Here is a 20402-nt window from a genome sequence, read left to right as displayed (position 1 = left end):
TTTTTGCCATAGGGCACATGCACTCTCCAGAGAGAGTTGGAGAGAGGGAAAGTGAGGAAATCACTCCATGCTTCATTCTCACAGTGGGATTTTGGGCATGCACACACATGTGCTCAATGTGATTTTCAAGCTGCCAGGTCTAGGACTTGAGCTGTTGTCAGCCATATGGGAGTCCAGTGCCTTAACTACCATGCCACCTATTGGTCCCTCAATGACTTCACTTTTAACAGTAGACACTCTATGAGACTGAGTTCAAATTTTGTTCTAATTCCAGCAGTCACAGGATGATGTTCTGTGTTGGATTTTTGGCAATCTCAGCCCTGTTGCCGCAGAAGACAAGGCTTTCCCTCAGGTACCCTCAGAAGACATTAGGTCATGTACGTGGTTCTTGAAATTTAAACTCCTGAACTGAACCTTTTTTTGCATTGCTTTTGTCCAGTGACATTATGATTAAGTAACCAATGTCACTATATTCCTTAGTTATCTAAAAATGTCCCCAAGTATTATATACAGAGTTGCTTAACTCCTTAGTTCTTGTGAGTTGTAGATTAGGTATAGTCGACGCAAATGCTTTGTATGTGATTGTCAAAAGCTCACATCATTGGCTATTAGTGCTCTGTTTACTACTGGAAATAGAATCATTAGTGCCTTTAAATCTAATTAGCTCAAAGCACTAATTCCAGAACCTCCAGAACCAATTAAAAAAAATTTATCCTTAGCATTCTATTTTGCTAAAACCACTCTTGGTACCAAAATCAGGGTTCAATATCAGGGTTCTCCAGAGAAATGGAACTGAGAGTGTATATATATATACACATATAACTGGTCGTGTAGTTCAGTCCAGAGGCCTGAGAACCAGGAGCATGGGTGGTATAAATTCTAGTCTAGAAGCAGGAGAAGACTGATGTCCCAGCTTATGCAGTGAGATAAGGAAATAAAGGGCAAATTCCTTTTTCCTCTGCCTTTTCTTCTTTTCAGATTCTCAAAGTACTAGGTGACGACCGCCTACATTGGGAATGGCCATTTGTTTTTCAGAGCCCACCAGTCCACATGCAAACCTCATCCGGAAACATCCTCACAGACACACCAAGGAGCAATGTTTAGTCTGGGCTCCCCAGGACTCAGTCTAGTTGATACAGACAATTAGCCTTCACACTGTGTTAAGCTCCTCATGTCACAGTGTGATATGGGCTGGATATCCTTTTCTATCTTGAGCTGTGTCACCAGGGACAAGTGGCCTCTAGGATCACAATACCATGGGAAAATAGGACAAGGGGGAAAAGTCAAGCCTATATAGTAGGGGTCACTCCTGCTCACATGCTGTTGGCCAGAATGCAGTCACATGCCTGGGAAAAGGAGGTGGGGCCATTGCATACCAGCATTGCCTTGTCCCATCTTCCATTCATGGTGACACCAGCCTGACCCCACACACCCTGTCCCCATTTCTGTTCCTAAACTGAGAGACATCAGCAACCTGTGCCTACAGTCTTTGACATTCTTGACACAGCGGCCCCCTTACCTGCAAGAGGCTGGACACTGGGTTTCTTCTGCTTGTAAGGCCCACCCCACTAACCTAGCACTCATGTCCAGGTACACACACTCGTGTATGCACATACACCCAGTGTGCACACATATGCACACTTGTCTACATGTACCTCCTCCTCCCTTGCCTTTCAGGTCTCAGCTTAGAGTTTGTCCACTGAATGGTTTGTGACTCCCCAACCCAGGTCCTCTCCATGGCTCCCACCCCTGCCCTCTCATCCCTCCTCTAATAGAGCTGCCAGCATCGTGTGGCTTTTGCTCATTGACTGTTCTTCCTCCTTTCGTTCAGAGCTTCCTCTGCTGGTTCAGAGCTGCATCCCCATCCTTGCGCCAGGCTCAGTGGATGTTGTCAAGTGTGTGTGAGTAAGCAGGTCAAGGAACAAGCTGTGAGCCTCTAGATTGGGTGTTACTGGCTGTGATATGTGTGGGATCAGGCTTAACCCCAAGAAAAGCTGGGGCAGCCCTTCAATGGGAAGTTAAGGATCCACCCACGTAGGACGCTGTGAGAGGACTCCCAGGGACCTGCAAGTGAGCTGGGTAGGAGAGTGGTGAGTCCTCCCAGGAGGTCCCTCGGGGGACTCAGCATCAGCCTTGCTGGAGCCTGCAGCTCCTGGGCAAGGCCGGGACAGAGGCGGCAGCTGGCACTTCCCCAGGGTGCTGTTTCTAGTTAGCCCAGCAGCTGCTGTTCTGCTGCTGCCTGGAGTCTCTCAGCCCTTCCTCTGCCATTTAGGAATTTGGATCCTTGTAACTGGAAGTAACTGGCCCTCAGCAGGTGGATGAGCTCCAGAGCTGCTGTGGGAGGCACAGGATTCTCTGACCAGCACCTACCTTGAGGTCTGGAGGTGCCTGCACAGCTCACTAGAACTCCCAGAAGCTCCTCAGGCCTGCCAACCAACACACTAGACTCCTCTGGACTTCGATTTCCCCATGGGACCAAGAGACCCAACGAGGCTTGGGACACAGGGAAGAGCTGAGAGCCCTGGGTGGGAGCATTCAAGAGGTTGCCTGAGACCCTCCCCCTGCCCAGTGCTGCCACTTCTCAGCGAGAAACCCATGCACCAGAGTTACCTCTTCCTGAGCAATGCCTCAGTTTCCTTATGTGTGAACTGGGTGCTCCTAGGGGGGAACCAGTCAATACTACCTGTCAAGCTCTTGGACTAACGCTCAGCTTAGAGGAGCTGCTCGGCACGTGCCTGGGCTGTTACCACCTTGGAACGAGAGACTGGAATGTGGAACTCGGAGCAGAGAAGGTTGTTGGTGGCTGTTGCAGGGCCTCTACAGTTGTTGCTCACGTTCGTGAGAGTGTGAAATGTGCCACAAGCATAGCAGAGTATGTTCAATGGGTCTGTACGGGCTAGGGAACGGTAATAAGGCAGGTCCAGCAGCAGTGCTGCAGTGTTCTGCAATGCTGGGTCCCTATGGCAGACTGGGGTTCAGTTACTTCTGTCAACCTGTACAGACCATGTGCTCATGTGTCTGTGACCCTGGCTGACTGGGAAAGCTGGATGGGAAACTATGGCATTAGATTGTCTCTCTCTGTGTCTCTCTTTCATGAAATAAATAAATAAACAGTATAACAAAGCAAATATCAGCTTAAAAGAATGACATAGCCAGGTTCTTTGAAGCCCCCACATGTCCATCTTTTTGGGTATCCCTAAGCATTTCCTTGTTGAAAGCTGAAAAACCCAAGCAGCCAGCACATTCTCAGATGGGGAAGGAAGGGGGCCAGCTGTCACTCAAAGGCTCTGAGAAGACAGAAACTGAACAGAGCCTCTGGGTTAAATCTGTCTGCAGCTTCTGCAGAACTAGAACACTTCCTGAGGTTCAGGGGGAAGAGTCACAAGGATGTCCTGGGAAGTCTATAACCAGACTGAGTCAGAGTGTTGGAAAGGCAGCTACGGGATCAGATAAGGGGCAGCTGGTAGGAGTATGCCTGTTTCTGCTAGCACCAGGGCCTGCCTCCAGCGTAGGTCACAGTCTGTAGTGGGGTTAGAGAGTGTCCCTGGCTGACCCAGCCACAAAGCATGTAGGAGGAGGGGACTGTCATTGTCACACAATCAAAACAGACCAGGGACAGAGGGGAAGCTGGCTAGGCTTGCAGGGATACTCTGGGAATGCTAAAAGTGGAACTGGATGCAGCCATCCTCCACCTGGGCATCCTCAAGGCCACCCCTCCACACTAGGCCATGAGACGGTCTTACAATGCTGAGACTCGGTACCATCCAAGTCACGTTCTCTCATTCCCAGAGTGAGCCAGAAGTTAATGACAAGATCATTTTGAACATTCATCATTTCGAACAACTAATGGACCAGAGAACAAATCGTGATGGAAATTTGAAAATACTTAGAAGTGGATGATATTGGGAAAAGCTACATTAAAAATTTGTGGGATGTGGCAAAGTAGAATTTGGGAGGAAATGTGTATCTCAGTGCTCAGATAGAAGGCTGGAAGTTAACGAGCCAAGAATCTGAACAAAGAAGTTAGGATACACACAATAGAATCAATCCAAATAATGCAAAAGTAAGGAAATAATAAATACAAGAAGTTAAAGAGGAGAGGGAGACAAGCTACAATAGAGAGGGTCAAGAGGCAAAAGCGTCCTCAAAAAGGTGAATAAAATTAGCAGGCTGGCAAGCAATCACAACTACACACACGCATACACACAAAGTCAGGAAAAAGGATTTAGGTATAGATTCAGCAGAAGGTAGAAATGATAAAGAATATTATCAAATAAATTTGGTGGTTTCTTATAAAACTAAACGTACAGCTACCATTATAACCCAGTTGGCCATTTGCCCAAGAGAAATAAAAATTTATGTTCACTCAAAAAACTGTACGTGGATATTCATATCTGTTTTATTTATAGCTTTATTAAATTGCTCCAAATTAGAAAGAACCTAAACGTTCCTAAAAACTGAATGGTTAAACAAACCGCGGCCCATTCATATCATGGATTATCAGTTGGATGTGGACTCAGCAATAAAAGAGAACCTTTGATATGTGTAGCAAATGTGGGAAAACCTCAAGGGAATTATGCTGAGTGACAGATGGTCAGCCCCTAAGGTCATAGAGTGTGTGAAGCTCATTAGACAAGGGAACTTCAAAAAGTTTGTAGAATGGGTTGGGCCCATAGCCTAGTGGTTAAGGGAGCTGGATCCCACATGGCTGACCACAGTCTGAGTCCCAGCCACAGTGGTTTGAAAAACACGCCAGCATGTGTGTGTGTGTCCCAGATCCTAAAAGGATGGAGAAATGGAGAAGAAAGGATTGTAGCTTAACCACACTCTGTTGGGGGGGGGTTGCTTTCTCCCTCTCCCTTTCTCTCTGTTTCTCTCTTTCTGTCTGTTCCCTGACTGCACACACCTTCTGGCATTTAAAGAAAAGTTTTTGGAAAAATGGAACTAAAATATAAGTTTATTTTGATACAAAAATGTTGAAATATGGACAACCCATTTTCTAGGACCCCTCCTTTCTTGGGAGCTCTCTTTTTTTCTCCTCTCTCTTTTAATAAATTCCCCACTTTGCTATACCTACTCTGTGTCTGCAACTCTAATTCTTCCCAAGCATGGGGCAAGAGCCTGTATCTCACTGCAAGTGTGGGCCCTATCACCCCTGCATCCCGTGTTCCTGCATCATATTTTGGAGCAATGGCTGGGAAACATCCAGACTCCCCTTCTTCAGGTCGGAATGGTAAGTAATGCCTCCCCAACCCCCACCATCCCACCACCCTGGGACACTCTTGTCCCTAGAAACTAGCTCTAGCAGATGAAATTGCCAGGCATCGGACAATCGTGTAAATACCTTTGGGTGACTGCCAGTCTACAAGACTCCCATGTGAGGCTAACCCCTCAGCATTATCAAAATGTTGAGAATGTTGGCTGTTCTGTGACTCGGTTTCCATTTCTGGAATCTTAACCATCGCAGGGAAGGTTCCTGGGGCAATTGATGATACATGCCAGGGTGACTCTCAGGTGTATCCTAAGGACCTGAGAATTTGAAGCCATTCCCCCGTAGCCCAGCTGGGTGATGGGGCAGATTCTTTTCTTTCCTTTCTTCAGACTTTTTCTCTTATCTGCTAGCAATAGAGTGACACACATCCAGGAAGCTGCCATGATGCATCAAAGAAAATAGAGCTGCTCTTTGCTCTGCCGGCCTACAGTGTCCTGGGATTAGGGACTCCAGCTGTCACGTGGGAGAAACTGAATGTCTCTGAGCAATTGAAGGCATCTGTCAAGGGCCACTCTCTGGGGTGCAAGTTCTTCCCCACTGCTCTGAGTGTCAGAGGAGTTCCCCTGTTCTCTCACCATCGAGCCCAGAGTCTTTCTTCTCCATTATACATGTCTATTAAAAAAATGAGGAGATCCTTTCTCTGTGGGCTCTAAAGTCTGCTGAACTACCCTCCTTTATCCCCCTTATACTCATCAACCAGTACTCAGACAATGTGCCTTAGGTAAAATAAGTAGGACTCTCACCTTCAGTATGCGTACGTGTAAATGAGATTGGCATTGTTGAGAGGATCACATAATCTTGCCCTTGCCAGGCCTGTTTTCCTCTTCATTTTTCTGACAGACATAGAAAGTTGTTGATTGGCCCTTTGGGGAGACCTGGTTAATCACTCTTTTCCTTGGTCCCCACACCACAGTGTTCCAAATCACCTATTAATTTTCACTGGATGTGGGGTACGTTCCAAGCATGTTCTAAGTTAACTAGTCTTTCTTGATTTAGGCCCCAAATCATTGTATAGATTGGAAGTGTAGGGAGTAGGGACAGAGTGGATACAGGGTTAATGGTAAATGCAGCCACCAGAAATAGAAGACAGCTGATTATGAGTTTAATGGCAAATATGGTCACCATCAACAGCCCCTGGGCCAAATGTGAAACTTCATCTGGCATCCTTCCCTGTTTCTTCTTTGGCTCTGACCTCTCTTAGGAAAATGACGGCCCTTTTTTGCCGAAAATTTACAATTTCATTTACAGAAGTTTTATAAAATTGGGTAAGGATGTCCACAGGCCATACCTTCATTCATTCCACATGGAGAATAAATCAAATCTCCATTTAAAAGAACTTAAAAATTTTCATTTCCGTTTGTTCCTCTCCTCCAAAATCAATGGGTGGAACCTGGTCCTCAAGTCTTGGCTACTAATCTGCTTATCTATGTTAACTAGGCCCCCTCCCCTCTAGATGCACTGAGCCTCCTCCCAGCTCTCTCTGCTGGGCAGCCTTGAGCCACTCCTATTTGAATTATTTTCCCAGTTACTCCACCTTGAGACAGATCTTGATAATGTTCTCCCAATTTCGACTAGTGGCTCAGGAAACATTTAGAGGAGGACCTAGTTACTGGAGAATAATTGCCTTCTTCTTTGGAACATTTTTCTTCTTAGCCTTACGAGAGTTAAATATTCCCCTTAGAAGGACCAGCAGTTAGTGTATTGGCTTATGTCACTGGACTCCCATGTAGTTGACTGCAGTTTGAGTCCTGGACCTGGTGGCTTAAACTCACCCTGGATGCATGCGTGTGCGTGCCCAAGAACCCGAGAGGAGAATGGAGGAGAAGGGATTGCGGTGTGGCCATCCCCCCTGGGGGGTGATTTCTCGCTTTCTATCTCTCTGTCTCTGTCTTTCTGGTGAGCACACGTGCCCTATAGCAAAAATCTCTCTCAAAAAAAAAAATAAAATCACCCTTAGAATAGATGGGACAATGAATGAGAACATTTGCCCCAAACCACCTAGCACATTGGACAGACACTCATGGAAGATGTTGAAATCCCTTACATTCAAACCTTTGGGCTCTCTGTGACGATCTTGTTATATGCACTAAATGTCAGATAGATCTTTCCTATTGTCCTTATTAATAGAAGGACACCCTCAACCTGTGCCTCCACTTTCTTAACCTAGAAAAATCTTGTTTCAGCCCATCTACCCTCCAGGCTAAAATGCCCCAGTTTCCTCCTTGACACATTTGCTTACCAAGCAGTAAAAAATCAATTCAGACTGGTCAGCTATCTCCACATAGATCAGACACTCAGGCAGTCCTAGAGTGAAGATACCAGAACTGGCTTTGGATGGACCTCTGTACTGGGGACAAAAGCAAAGGAACCTCCTGTCCAGGAACCTGGTAGAGTGGGACTCTCAAGGCACAGAGTGGGATAAGTTTAGGCTGGAGCTCCTGGCTAGCTTCTCCTTCCCTGCCTGACGGCACTCCTATTCTCTCTTCAGTTGAACTTCTTCCCCTTTGGACTCCCCCCTTGGCTGCATTTTCAGAGTGGGATAGATCTAGGCCTTACCCCAAATACAAGTTAGATAATCAGAAGGTTTAACCATAAAATGCAAGTTTAAATTACAATTGCATTCTTCACCTAGAGCTTTTGTAGAGTCAACAAGGCCAATGCTTTGTAAAAGCTGCAAACTGGGCTCTGCCCTCCTGGCCATACTCAGCTGTTAAAGGTTCTACTGGAGCTTAGGTTCTCTTTTGTACTATCTCTCACAGATAAGAACGGATCTAAGAAAAATCTCAGATAACTCAAGAAAGTGTTTTAACAAATTGGCAATTCACCTTCATCTTTGATTTAACTTTCACTTAAAGAGAACCCAAGAGTCACTCTGTAATCTGAAGGTTGAAAACTTCCCCCGTGGGCAGGATCAGGAAAAAAACAGATCAGAGCCTCTGCCTCCCCTCCATAGAGACTATTTCCAGTGTGGGCAGCCTGGACACTGGACATTGCCCATGACTGGCATCCTCATGTTCCCCACTGGGGCCTTGTCCCCAGTGTGGAGTTGGTCACTGGTGACAGGGATATTCTGAGTTCCAAACAGAGTTTGGGACTTCTGAGTCCATGCTGGCCTCTGAAATTGTGGACTAATGGGGCCCGAGACCAAAATGGCTCCCCTTGGACATCTGGCAAGCTCCCTGGATAAACCTCAGATAACCCTTATAGTGACAAATAAGAATTAAGTTTTTTAAAATAATTAATAATTAATTTTAAATATAATTTCTGTCTAAATCTGTTGTTTCTAAAATACAATCATAAGAGAAAGAAACAAGGGAAAATAATAGTAAGCAAAAAAGATGCCATAAAAGGAAGGTTACAGTGGTAAAAATATAGTTTTAGTAAAAAAGGTTAAAAGGAAAGGTTTTAACATAGAAAGTATTTTGTATGGTGAAGTTTTTGTCTTTAGGAAAATGGCTAAAGTAAAGAAAATGGACAGAAACTGCAAGTTTACAGCATGCTGTTGAAGGTTTCAGTCATATTGGAAGAGTCACAGAGTTAAAAAACTTGACAAAATTAAAGTTTCATTTATAACTGTTCTAGAGCTGGTTGTACTAATACGCTGTCAGTCACAATTCTGGATATTAACTTTAAGCCCTATAATAGCTATTTCTTTGTCTATTTTATCATTATTGAAATGAACTGCTCTTCTCTTTTAGAATCCATCAAGCTACCTAGAAGTCATGATGGGTGTTCACTGGAGACTTTGTCCCAAACACCATTTGTAGCTTGATGGATGGTGGTTGGGACAAAGTCTCCAGTGAACACCCATCATGACTTCTAGCATGGCCTCTAGGTAGACCTCTGGTAGAGGATCCTTAACTGCTGCCCTCCATTAGGAAGAAATCAGAACAGTCTTTGACTTTTGTGTAAGGAATGGGCCAACCACGCGAGAAAATAGAAATGTAGAGCCTTTATTGGGAGTGCTACTGAGCGGGGTTCGCTGGTGCTGGTCCAACAGAAAGGGGGAGAGAGGGAGGGAGATGGGCCAGAAAAGTCACACACTGGGGTGGAGTTTAGCGATTTTTATAAGGGTATAGGGAGGGGGAATGTCTTAGAGCTAGAAACAGTCTATGTATGGTAAAGGTTTAGGGGGAGAGCAAACTAGCGGGCCTCGTAATGTCTGGTGACGTGTGCAGAGTAGAGTCCCGTGTGCAAAGTAGAGCACCATGTGCAGAACAAAGTGCATGTGCAGAGTAGAGCACATGTGCTACGTCCAGGTTAGATTTGCGTGCAGCACAGGTCTGATGACAGACTAGATCCGGGTTGTATCAGCTGACTAGGGCGTGGCGTCCCACCCCCACATCCAAGCTGCCCAGGCCTCCGGCCTAATACCTTGTGCCCCTAACAGCAGTTAGGGATTCCTCTGCAGAGGAGGGAATGAGGTAGGAGTTAGGGACCCTAAAAATATTGTTAGGGTATGGGCCCAAAATGGAATCACAAAATGGCTAAGTTTTGAGATGGAGGCAGTGGTGGCTTGGTAATTGACCTAGGCAGCATGACCTAGACCTAAAACAAAGACTTTTTCCAGGCCCCACCACCTTCCAGGAAGAAGATAAGATAATGGTTTTTATGACCCAAAGCTTCTAGACAAAGAATCTCCTGACATTGGTACCCACTCCAAAATTAGAGTAATTGAACCCATCCAGCATGTATCCCTCACCACCAGAAGGGGAATGCATACAGAGTCTACAAGTCTGGACAAATACCTTCCTAATCCAAATAAAAATCCCTTGCCATAGTTCTTCCTTGGCAACCCATTTTCTGGGATCCCTCTCTTCTTGGGAGCTCTCTCCCCCCCCCACTCTTTTAATAAATTACCCACTTTACTATATATTAAAAAAAATAAAGTTGAAATCCGTGCAAAGTTTTTTTTAATTAAAATTTTTTTCTTCTTTCTCCTTTTTTTTTAGGTTTTATTTTTGCCAGTTTTTAAGTTTTTGCATGCATGTATGCATGTGTACGGGAGAGAGAAAGAGAGAGAAAAAAGTGAAAAAGAATCCCCCATAGGGAATGTCATGCCACAATCCCTTCTCCATTTCACCCTCCTTTCAAGATTTTGGGAATACACACACAGATGCCTAGCATGTTTTTTCAGGCTGCTGGGTCTAGGACTCAGACTATATAGTTGGCCATGAGGCTGGCATTCAGCTGTTTTAACCACCATATCACCAGCTGGCCCTAATTTTTTAAAAATAATATTCATTGTTCATGAACTTTTTGAAGATCCTTCCTGTAACATTATTGAAATGAATCAAGTGTGAAAGTGGAGAACAGATCATTGGATGTCAGGGGTGTGGACTGTGAGAAAGTGATGTGGACAGAAGTCTGACTGCTTTTTCCTACTTTTCCAAGGTCCTTTCCAGAGGGCCTAGGGGGAATCAAGCCCACAGATGTCCACAGACTATTTTGGCCCATGGGTAACAGGATTCTTCCTCCATCCCGCCCCTGGCATAGTATTGGAGTATCTTTGTGATGTGTATTGAGCCTCCTTACCGCTGTTACAGTACATTCCTTTCTGATCTCAGCAAGCTTCCTTTTCTAATCACCACGCTAAAAGCTGTAAAATCCACCTATAATTACAACCCCTCACCCCCACCCCCACCCCCATGTCCTGCCTTCTTGGGCCAGACCAATGGAAAAACTTTTCACTAAATTCCAAACTCTGTCTCTCACTCTCTTAAGCAAATAAAAGGAAGCCTTGTACCTGATCATCCTGAGAGAAAGGCCTGTTTTGCCTCTTCTCTGCCCTAGGTCTCTCGTTCTGCTTTGAAATAAACTGCATTAATTATTAGTTTTACAGAGTTGGTTATTTTTCGTCGACAGTGGGTAGGTATGGCTAGAAACGAGTAGCAAAAGGGAGCCCATGGTGATGGGGAAGCTGATTCTTTATTGCAGTGGTAATGACTTGAGGCTACACATTGTGTAGGAACACACACGCACGCGCGCGCGCACACACACACACACACACACACACACACACACATGCACAAATGGATGCATGTATAACTGGTGAAATCTGAATCAACCCTATGAATTGTACTAGTGTCAATTCCTGAATTCCAAGTGTTGATATCATTGCAAGATGTCAGCACTGGGGAAGAATGGGTGAAGTGTTCACAGAGGCTTCCTGTGTATTTCTTTGCAACTTCTTGTACATCTAGAATTGCTTCAAGATAAAGTACAAAACAAAGTGTAGGCCATGAAGTTTGAAAACTTCAATAAAATGAAAACATTACTCAAAAAATAAAAGTAGACAAAACCGACTTAAAAAGATTAATAATGTCTCAGATTTCAAGTTGATAGTTAGAGTTGATAAAGAAAAGAACTTGTGGGACCAGCAGTTAGCGTAATGGCTATGTTGCTGAACTCCCACATAGCCGACCACGGTTCGAGTCCCGGACCTGGTGGCTTAAACTCACATGGGGTGCGTGTGTGTGCGCGCCCAAGATCCCGAGAGGAGAATGGAGGAGAAGGGATTACGACGTGGCCATCCCCCCTGGGGGGTGATTTCTCACTTTCTGTCTGTCTCTCTCTGTTTTTCTGGCGAGTGCATGAGCCATATAGCAAAAACTCAAAAACAAAAACCAAAAAACCAGTTAAAACAAAAAGAAAAGAACTTGGGACCAGCAGGTGGCATGGTGGCTAAGGCGCTGGACAATCCCACATGGTCGACCATGGTTCTGGGTCCTGGACCTGGTGGCTTACTTTCTCACTTTCCCTCTCTGGTCAAATTAAAAAAAAAAAAAAAAAAAAAAAAAAAATTAAATAAATAAATAAATAAATAAAAAGAAAAGAGCTTGTTTTCTCAAAGATGGGCCAACTAAGCACAGAAGGAATGTCAAGGTCAGTGTCTTGGTTATCAATTTCAGTGTAACAGATTAGCTCTAAATTCATTAGCTTTAAACAAGCTCATTTGGACCACCAGTTGGTGTAATGGCTATGTCACTGGACTCCCATGTAGTTGACCATGGTTCCAGTCCTGGACCCGGTAGCTTAAACTCACACCTGGCACGTGTGCATGTGCGCCCAAGATCCTGAGAGGAGAATGGAGGAAAAGAGATTGCAGCGTGGCCATCCCCCCTGGGGAGTGATGTCTCACTTTCTGTCTCTGTCTCTGTCTTTCTGATGAGCGCACATGCCCTATAGCAAAATCTTCTCAAAAAAAAAAATAAAAAAAAAGTTCATTTTTCAATTACGTTTTCTTTATTATAGTCAGGTTGAACATCTTCTCTATTTATTAGTCATTTGTATTTTTTCAGTGAACTTTCTGTTATCATTCTTTACCCCTGGTATGTTTTAATCACTTATGTATCTATAAAGGTCAAGTTGAAAATAAGTACAAGTTTAGTTTCTTTATAATTTTTTTTCTTTTAGTTTTAAGATAAAATTATTTTTGGAGAGGTTATAAATAGTATCCTCATCATAGTTAAGATTCGGTACTGAAATTTTTTTTTAATTTGTTATGTTAGGCTACTCCATGGCCTGGTGGTTAAGGCAGCAGAATCCCACGTGGCCAACAATATGATCTGAGTCCTGAACACTGTGGTTTGAGAAACATGCAGTGCACCTGTGCATATGTGTTGGAGGGGTAGGGATTGCAGTGTGACCATTCCTTATGGACAGGGGTCCTTTTCTTCTCTCCTCCACTCCCTATCATAAGCACATGTGCCCTCTACCAAAACCAAAACCAAACAAAACCAAAAACCCCACTAATATATTATCTTACTAAAAACTATAGCTGTAGCAACTATGTTTTGTCTTTGTGAATCTCCAAAAGTGATGTATATAATGCATTAAGAAATAAATAAGCAGTACTGCATTAAAAACAAACACATTGAAAAATTTGTCTCATGGCTTCTGTGGGGTAGAAATCTGAGCATAGGCTTGTGCTGAATCCTCTGGCTCAAGATTTCTTACAGGGCTACCTTCAATGGCCAGGTTGTGGTCTTCTTATCTGGAGCCTTGATTAGGAGAAAACCCACTTCCAAGTTCACTTAGTGCCTGTGGGTGGGATTCCCCCTAATCTGTGGGTTGGTGGACAGACAGCCTCAGTTCCTCATTGGCTGTTGGCGGCCTGCATCTCTCCATAGAGCAGCTCTCAATGTGGCAGCTGACTTCCAGTAGAGAAACCAAGAGATGAAGAAAATATGGCAGTCATTCTTCTTGTAATCTGAGTGAAGAAGGGAGGAACTGACCTCTCATCACTTTATTTGTTAGAAGGAAATGATTAAATCCAGCATACACTCTAGAGGAAGGGGCGGCTCGTGGGCATGAATATCAGGAGGTGGGATCCTTGGGGCTATTTTCAATGCAACATGGTCAGAAACTTGCCACTTTGCAACACCTAGTGAAATGTTTGATTCGGACAAGGCCCATTTTGCTGGAGAGTTGGATGTCCTCATAACACCCACAGATGGGTCACTAGCTGAAAAGAAAAGTCATAGCTTTGCAGTGGTGTTTTAGTCTATTTCTGCTGCTATAATGAAATATTACAGACTGGGTCATTTATAATCAGAAATTTATTTTCTCAATTTTGGAGACTAGGAAGTCCTAGATCAAGGCCCAAACAGGTTCGGTGTCTGGTGAGCACTACTCTCTCTGCCTCCAAGATGGCAACCATGCTGGGTCCTCTGGAGGGAAAGAACCCCGTATCCTCACATGGAATAGATGGGGAAAAGCAGTGAATGATGTGAAGACTCTTTTATAAGGTTTTAACATAATTCACGAGAGCAGAGCCTCATGACCCAATTGTCCCCTAAAAGGCTCCTTCTTCTAATATTCTTGCAATAGAATTAAGATTCTATACAGGGACTGACAGGTGGCATGGTGGTTGAGGCACTGGACTCCCACATGGCTGACCATGGTTTGAGTCCTGGACCTGACAGCTTGCTTTCTCGCTTTCCCTCTCTGTCTCTCTCTCTTATTATTATTAAAATAATAACTAAAAATTAAATTCTTTTAAAATGAAAGATTCCATACAAATATTGCAAGGGACACAAACATCAACCATCCCAAATGGAAATATCTGGATGTCCCTGAGATCTTGATTTCACGGCTGTGGGGCAAGTGGATGCCTCTGGTGTCACCTGTGAGAGAGTCTTGTCTGAAGCAGTTGTGCTCCCATCTCATCAAGCCCTTAGCTCTGACCTCCAGTTACAGGGAAAATGGGAGGAGGGGTGGAGTACTTGAGACAACCACCCAGGAAATGGCATCTAGAGCCTCGACTTTTCCCGCAACTGTCCCTGGCACCTGTGTAAGTTGGTGATTTGAGGAAAAGACAGGGGGAGGGGAGGAGCTGCTGTACATTAGTAAAAGGAGCTAGAGAGAGACACTCAAAACATGGGGCTTGGCTGGATCTTGGCTTGAATAAACCAGTAATGAAAACCATTTGGAGGACATGGGGAAAATTGAATATAGATTATATTTCTAATGCTATTAGGGAATTAGTGTCAATTTAGCGAGATGTGATAATGGGATTGTGGTTTTGCTGAAGAATGTCCTCAGTGTTTGGAAATGAATGTGGCATTTGCTGAACTATTTATTTATGCTTGATATGTCATGATGCTTATAATGTACTTTAATTATAAATGTTTAATTTGTAATTATTTTATGAAACATGTATATAGATATATGTAAATGAAATGGTCTTTAAAAATTCATAGAAAATGTGTATTATGAAAAAACTATGGTTAGCTATCAACATTTTTTATTGTTGTATGCTAATTTCATTTTTTCCATGAACTTTTTAATTCCCTTTGTGTATCTATGGGTGTATATATGTTTAGAGAGAGAGAGAGAGAGAACACACAAAGCAAAATATTTACTCTTGTTTTAATATAGATGGTAAGTATATTAGGTTTCTCCAGAGGAACAGCCGATATAATATATAATACAACATAGTATATGTTGTATATTACATATATGTTTACACACACATGCACTTATTTCAAGGAATTAGCTGGCATGATTGTTGAGGGCTGCAAAACTGGAGCTCCAGCTGAGGCTGATAGGCTGGACTCTTAGGCAGGGTTTCTATGTTTAGTCTTTTTTTTTTTTTTTAAGAATTATTTTTTTAATTTTATTTATTCATTCGTTTATCTTAATTTCACCAGAGAAAGACAGACACACAGAGAGAAGGAAAATGAGAAAGCAAGCCACCAGGTCTAGGACTTGAACCGTGGTCAGCCTGTGGGAATGTCCAGCACCTTGAACATAACACTGCCTCTTTTTTTTTTAATAATTACTTATTTTATTTTATTTATTCATTCATTTTTTAGCTTGACCAGAGAGACAGAGGGTGAGAGTGAGAGAGAGAGGAAGTGAGGAAGTAAGCCACCAGATTCAGGATTTGAACCCTGGTAGGCCATGTGGGAGTGTCCAGCGCCTTAACTACCACACCACCTGCTGGTAGCCCCTTCATGTTGAGTCTTGCGGTCAAATTCTTTTTGCTTCAAGAAACCTCTGTCTTTAAGACTGTTCACTGATTGGATGAGACTCAAGCAATTCTGAAGGGTAACCTGCTTTCCTTAGAGTATACATTTAAATGTAAATTGCAGTGAAAAAAAAAAAATCTTAACAGAAACATCCAGACTAGTGTTTAACCAAGCAGCTGGGTGCCTTGGCATGGTCAACTTGATGCATAAAATTCACTATCACAGTGGGTATATGCATATTAATTGTTTTATTCTTTGTTTCTCTTCTGCATTAAAATTTTCATAAAATATTTTACAAATGAATTAAAAATTTCCATTCGCCAGAAGTCACTGTAAAGAAAGTGAAAGCCAAGCTACAAATAAAGAGACGATATTTATCATACATATAAGCAGCAAATGATTTCTCCCAGTAATACATAAAACTCCCTATAAATCAAAAAAGGTATATGATCCAGTCTAACGATGGGCAAAGACACAAAAAGGCATTTCACAGTATAGGAAACAGAAAGGGCCAATAAACATATAAAACCTGGTTAATAAAGAAGAAATAAAAACTATATGGTAATTCAGTTGAAGACCATCAGATTGGCAGAATTTAAACATTTGTGAACACACACTCACGACTGGTGAGTATATAAATCAGAACAAGAGCTTGGGAAATAATTCAGAGATGGCCAGTGACGATGACTCTGTATGTATGCAGTGATTCAGGAATTCTTCCTCTACTTGTGTACTCCAAAACAGGATTTTTCAACTCCACTCCATAAGGGGCGAGGGTGTCTTGATCAGGTCATAACATAATTGCAGCTATAGTTCCAGATATTCTTCTTCTTTTTTTTTCTAAAGAATTCTTTTATTTAACTTTCCTTCTTCTTTCTTTCCTTCTTCTTCCTTCTTTTTTTTTTTTTTTCTTTTTTTGGAGAGGTTTTTGCTATAGGGTGTGTGCACTCGCCAGACAGACAGAAAGAGACAGAGAGACAGAAAGCAAGAAATCACCCCCCAGGGAGGATGGCCACGCCATAATCCCTTCTCCTCCATTGTCCTCTTAGGATCTTGGGCAATGCATACACATGTGCCCGGCATGAGTTTAAGCCACCGAGTCCAGGACTCGAACCGTGGTCAACTACGTGGGAGTCCAGTGACATAGCCATTACGCTAACTGCTGGTCCCTCCTTCTTCTTTCTTTTCTTTCTTTCTTCCTTTCTCTTTCTTCTTTCTTTCTTCTTTCTCTCTTTCTTTCTTTCTCTCCCTTTCTCTTTCTTCCTTCCTCCCTTCCTCCCTTCCTTTCTTTCTTCTCTCTCTCTCTCTCTTTCTTTCTTTATATTAATTTGACCAGAGAGGGACAGAGAAAGAGAGAGGGAAAGTGAGAAAGTAAGTCACCAGGTCCAGGACTTGAACCGTGGTCAGTCATGTGGGAGTCCAGCGTCCTTAAACCCCACGCCACCTGCCTGTCTCTGTTCTAGATATTCTTTTAGGAGCAAATCAATACAGGCTTTCACACCTGGCAAGTAGCTACTTAGCAACTTCACGGAAATAATTGAATGTAAGTGTGAGCTTATTTTGGTGCAAAAATTTGGAATCTATGCATAGTTGTTTTTTTTTAAGAGGTTTTTGCTATAGGACATGTGCGCTCGCCAGACAGAGAGAGAGAGACAGAGAGACAGAAAGCAAGAAATCACCCCCCAGGGGGGATGGCCATGCCGCAATCCCTTCTCCTCCATTCTCCTCTTGGGATCTTGGGCACACATGCACACGCACCCGGTGTGAGTTTAAGCCACCAGGTCCAGGATGCGAACCGCGGTCGACTACGTGGGAGTCCAGCGACATAGCCATTATGCTAACTGCTGGTCCCGATAGTTTTTTGGTAATACATAATTTTTTTAAACTTTCTGAATGCCCCTCATGTAGCCACGTGCCACATAACAACGTTCCAGTCAATGATAGACCCAGATGGACCGCATGTATGAGGTTGGTTGCATAGAAAGCATATAGCCTAGGTATACCACATATCCTAGGTATAGGGTAAGCCGTCCCATCTAGGTTTGTGTAAATGCACTCTGTGATGTCTGCACCAGGGATGACACCCAATGAGGCATTCTTAGAATGTATCCCTATTGCTAAGCAACACATGAATGTGCTTACCTGTTTTAAATTCTATCCCAACATACAGAAAACCACAGAGACAGTGTGCTTTCACTTGGGAGGCTCAGTAGTGTGGCTGTGCCTTGGGATTACACAAATGCCTTATTTCTCAGCTATAATTTAGTCCATGGAGACCTTGACCATTTTCCCAACCCACAGGACATTTTGCTGATGGGGACGTAGAAAAGAGGAAGTTGTAAGTTGTTTTGATTAAAAAAAAAAAAAAAGAAGTAAACCCCGGAAATGTAATTTCATGCTTTCTTGTGAAATTCTTCTCTTGAGTACAAAATCTCAGACATGTTGCCACCATACAGAAGGACCCTTCATCTCGCCACCTGCCTGTCCCAGTTCTAGATATTCTTTTAGGAGCAAATCAATACACGTTTTCATACCTGGCAAGTAGCTACTTAGTGACTAAATGGAAATAATTGAAAATATGAGTTTATTTTGGTGCAAAATATTTGGAATCCAGGAACCAGCAGTTGGCATAATGGCTCTGTCGCTGGACTCCCACGTAGTCAACCACAGTTTGAGTCCCAGACCCAGTGGCTTAAACTCACGCCAGATGTGTGTGCGTGGGTGCCCAAGATCCTGAGAGGAGAATGGAGAAGAGATTGTGGCGTGGCCATCCCCCTGAGGGGTGATTTCTCTCTTTTTCTCTCTCTGTCTCTCTCTGTCTTCCTGGTGAGCGCACGTGCTCTATAGCAAAAAACTCTCTCTCAAAAAAAAAAAAATGGAATCCATGCATAGTTTTTTGATAATACACAATTTTGCAGCATCTTGGGTCATCTCCATAGAACCCTTTTTTTGAGAAAACAGAACACATCTGAGTGTCTGGTTCTATCTATATCCAGGTGACCCAGCAGGTTGCCTGCTTTGAGCAGGAAGCAGAGGAAGCAAAGATGCCCAAGTGGCCCAGGCTTTGCCTCAGGCAGGCTGAGCCACGTGGTTGTTGCAACAAGACTCAGCCACCTTGTGGTGTCTTGATCAACTTGCTGATAAAGCCTGTAGCAAGCCATGAAAAAGAATCCCAATGCCTGTTGAAATTTGGGAGCACTTTGGCGAGAACTCTTCTCCTTTTGAGATGCAGTATTTGGCTTCTCTCTAGGCCCAGGTAGAGACCAAAGCTACCCATGGGCATCATGTGTGACCAGAACTGGGCACAGTTTGTCCACTGGCTCCTGTGGTTGGAGCCTTTGCTAGGTGAGGTTGGGTAACTGGGTTCTTGTAAAACTCTTGGACCCCTGTAACAGATAGGCAACCTCTTCCTTAAATGCCCCAGTGTTGCCCAGTGGAAGACATTCCCCAGTGGAAGACATAGGGGTAGAAAAAGTGTAGCTGTGTATGGGCCCAGCCATATGGGCCCAGCTTTACTGTGGTTCACATGGACACTGCTCAGCTGGATGCAGTGTGCAATTGGGTGACAACATAGTGCCTTCCTGCACAAGAGACCAGCCAGCTACCTGTTCACAGGTCAACCGATATTAGTCTGCTATATGGAGAGAGTGGGGATTTTTCTCACTGCGTTTAATCCTTGTTTTGGATTTGCTTTCCCTGCTTGTTAACATTTACGCCAGAATCAGCACTTTCGTTCTACAAAGCTTTATTTACTGTCCTATCCCCACAGATCATCATTTCTGCCAAGGAACTGATGTACAAAGGGATAAGACAATAGGAAGATACCGTGGGGTTCACTAGGGTTCCACTGACTCTGGTACTAAGAGGGAGCTAACACTGCGAGAAGGTGGACTGACCTTCTTAGGTATCATTTAGGACCACAGTGGGAGGCATCACCACAAGGTTGCCCTGATGTCCTACAGGCCATGCACAAGTACCCAGTGAATATGCTGCTTCCCCCAAACCAAAATCCACAGGTTGGGGACCTGCAACATGGAATTGGATATATAACACTTCTTATGATTATAGCTGAGGAGCCGTTCCCAGAAGTTTGTCTCTTGACCCTGTTAAAGCCTTAGTCTCCTGGTTTGGAGATCTTAGTAATTAACCAAGGCATGCTTTAGCCAAAGAACAAAATAGTGGTGTCACTGAGTTGGATGGTGTGAGTGCCACCTGATCACTTGGGGCTCCTCTGCCATTGAGCTAACAGGCCATGAAAGGCCTTGGTAATGTGTGGGATGATTCTATCAAGAGGAAATAGGGATGTCACTACATAACATGGGAAGGCTTAGGTGGTCCAGGGTCTTTCCTCATCCTACCCCCATTTGGTGGTAAAAGTTGGTGGAAGAGCATGGCAACAAGCATTTATAAGAACTCAGATCCCTCAGGAATGAAGAGTTGAGTGGCTCAGCTGAGAAAGCATGGAATAAAACATGGAGGAGGGAAGCCAGGAACACAGCGAGGGCTCCATGACCATGAAGGGAGCATTCAGTAGTTTCTTTTCTTGGTGTGTTGTATTACTTTTAGAGAATTCCCTTACTTCTCTTCCTTTCCCTTCCCTTCTCTTCCCTTCTTTTCCCTTCCCTTCCCTTCCCATCCCGTCCCTTCCCTCCTTT

General features: G+C 43.7%; 1 long non-coding RNA gene across 1 annotated transcript in view; it reads left to right on the top strand.

Moving 5' to 3' along the window:
• Positions 1 to 20402, top strand: part of LOC102484374 (uncharacterized) — a 48918-nt gene that overhangs the window by 26097 nt on the left and 2419 nt on the right. The window lies entirely within an intron of this gene.

This window comes from Tupaia chinensis, unplaced genomic scaffold (assembly GCF_000334495.1).
Source record: "Tupaia chinensis unplaced genomic scaffold, TupChi_1.0 Scaffold000047_1, whole genome shotgun sequence".
In the NCBI taxonomy this organism is placed as follows: domain Eukaryota; kingdom Metazoa; phylum Chordata; class Mammalia; order Scandentia; family Tupaiidae; genus Tupaia; species Tupaia belangeri.
This window is presented reverse-complemented; position numbering and strand designations above follow the sequence as displayed.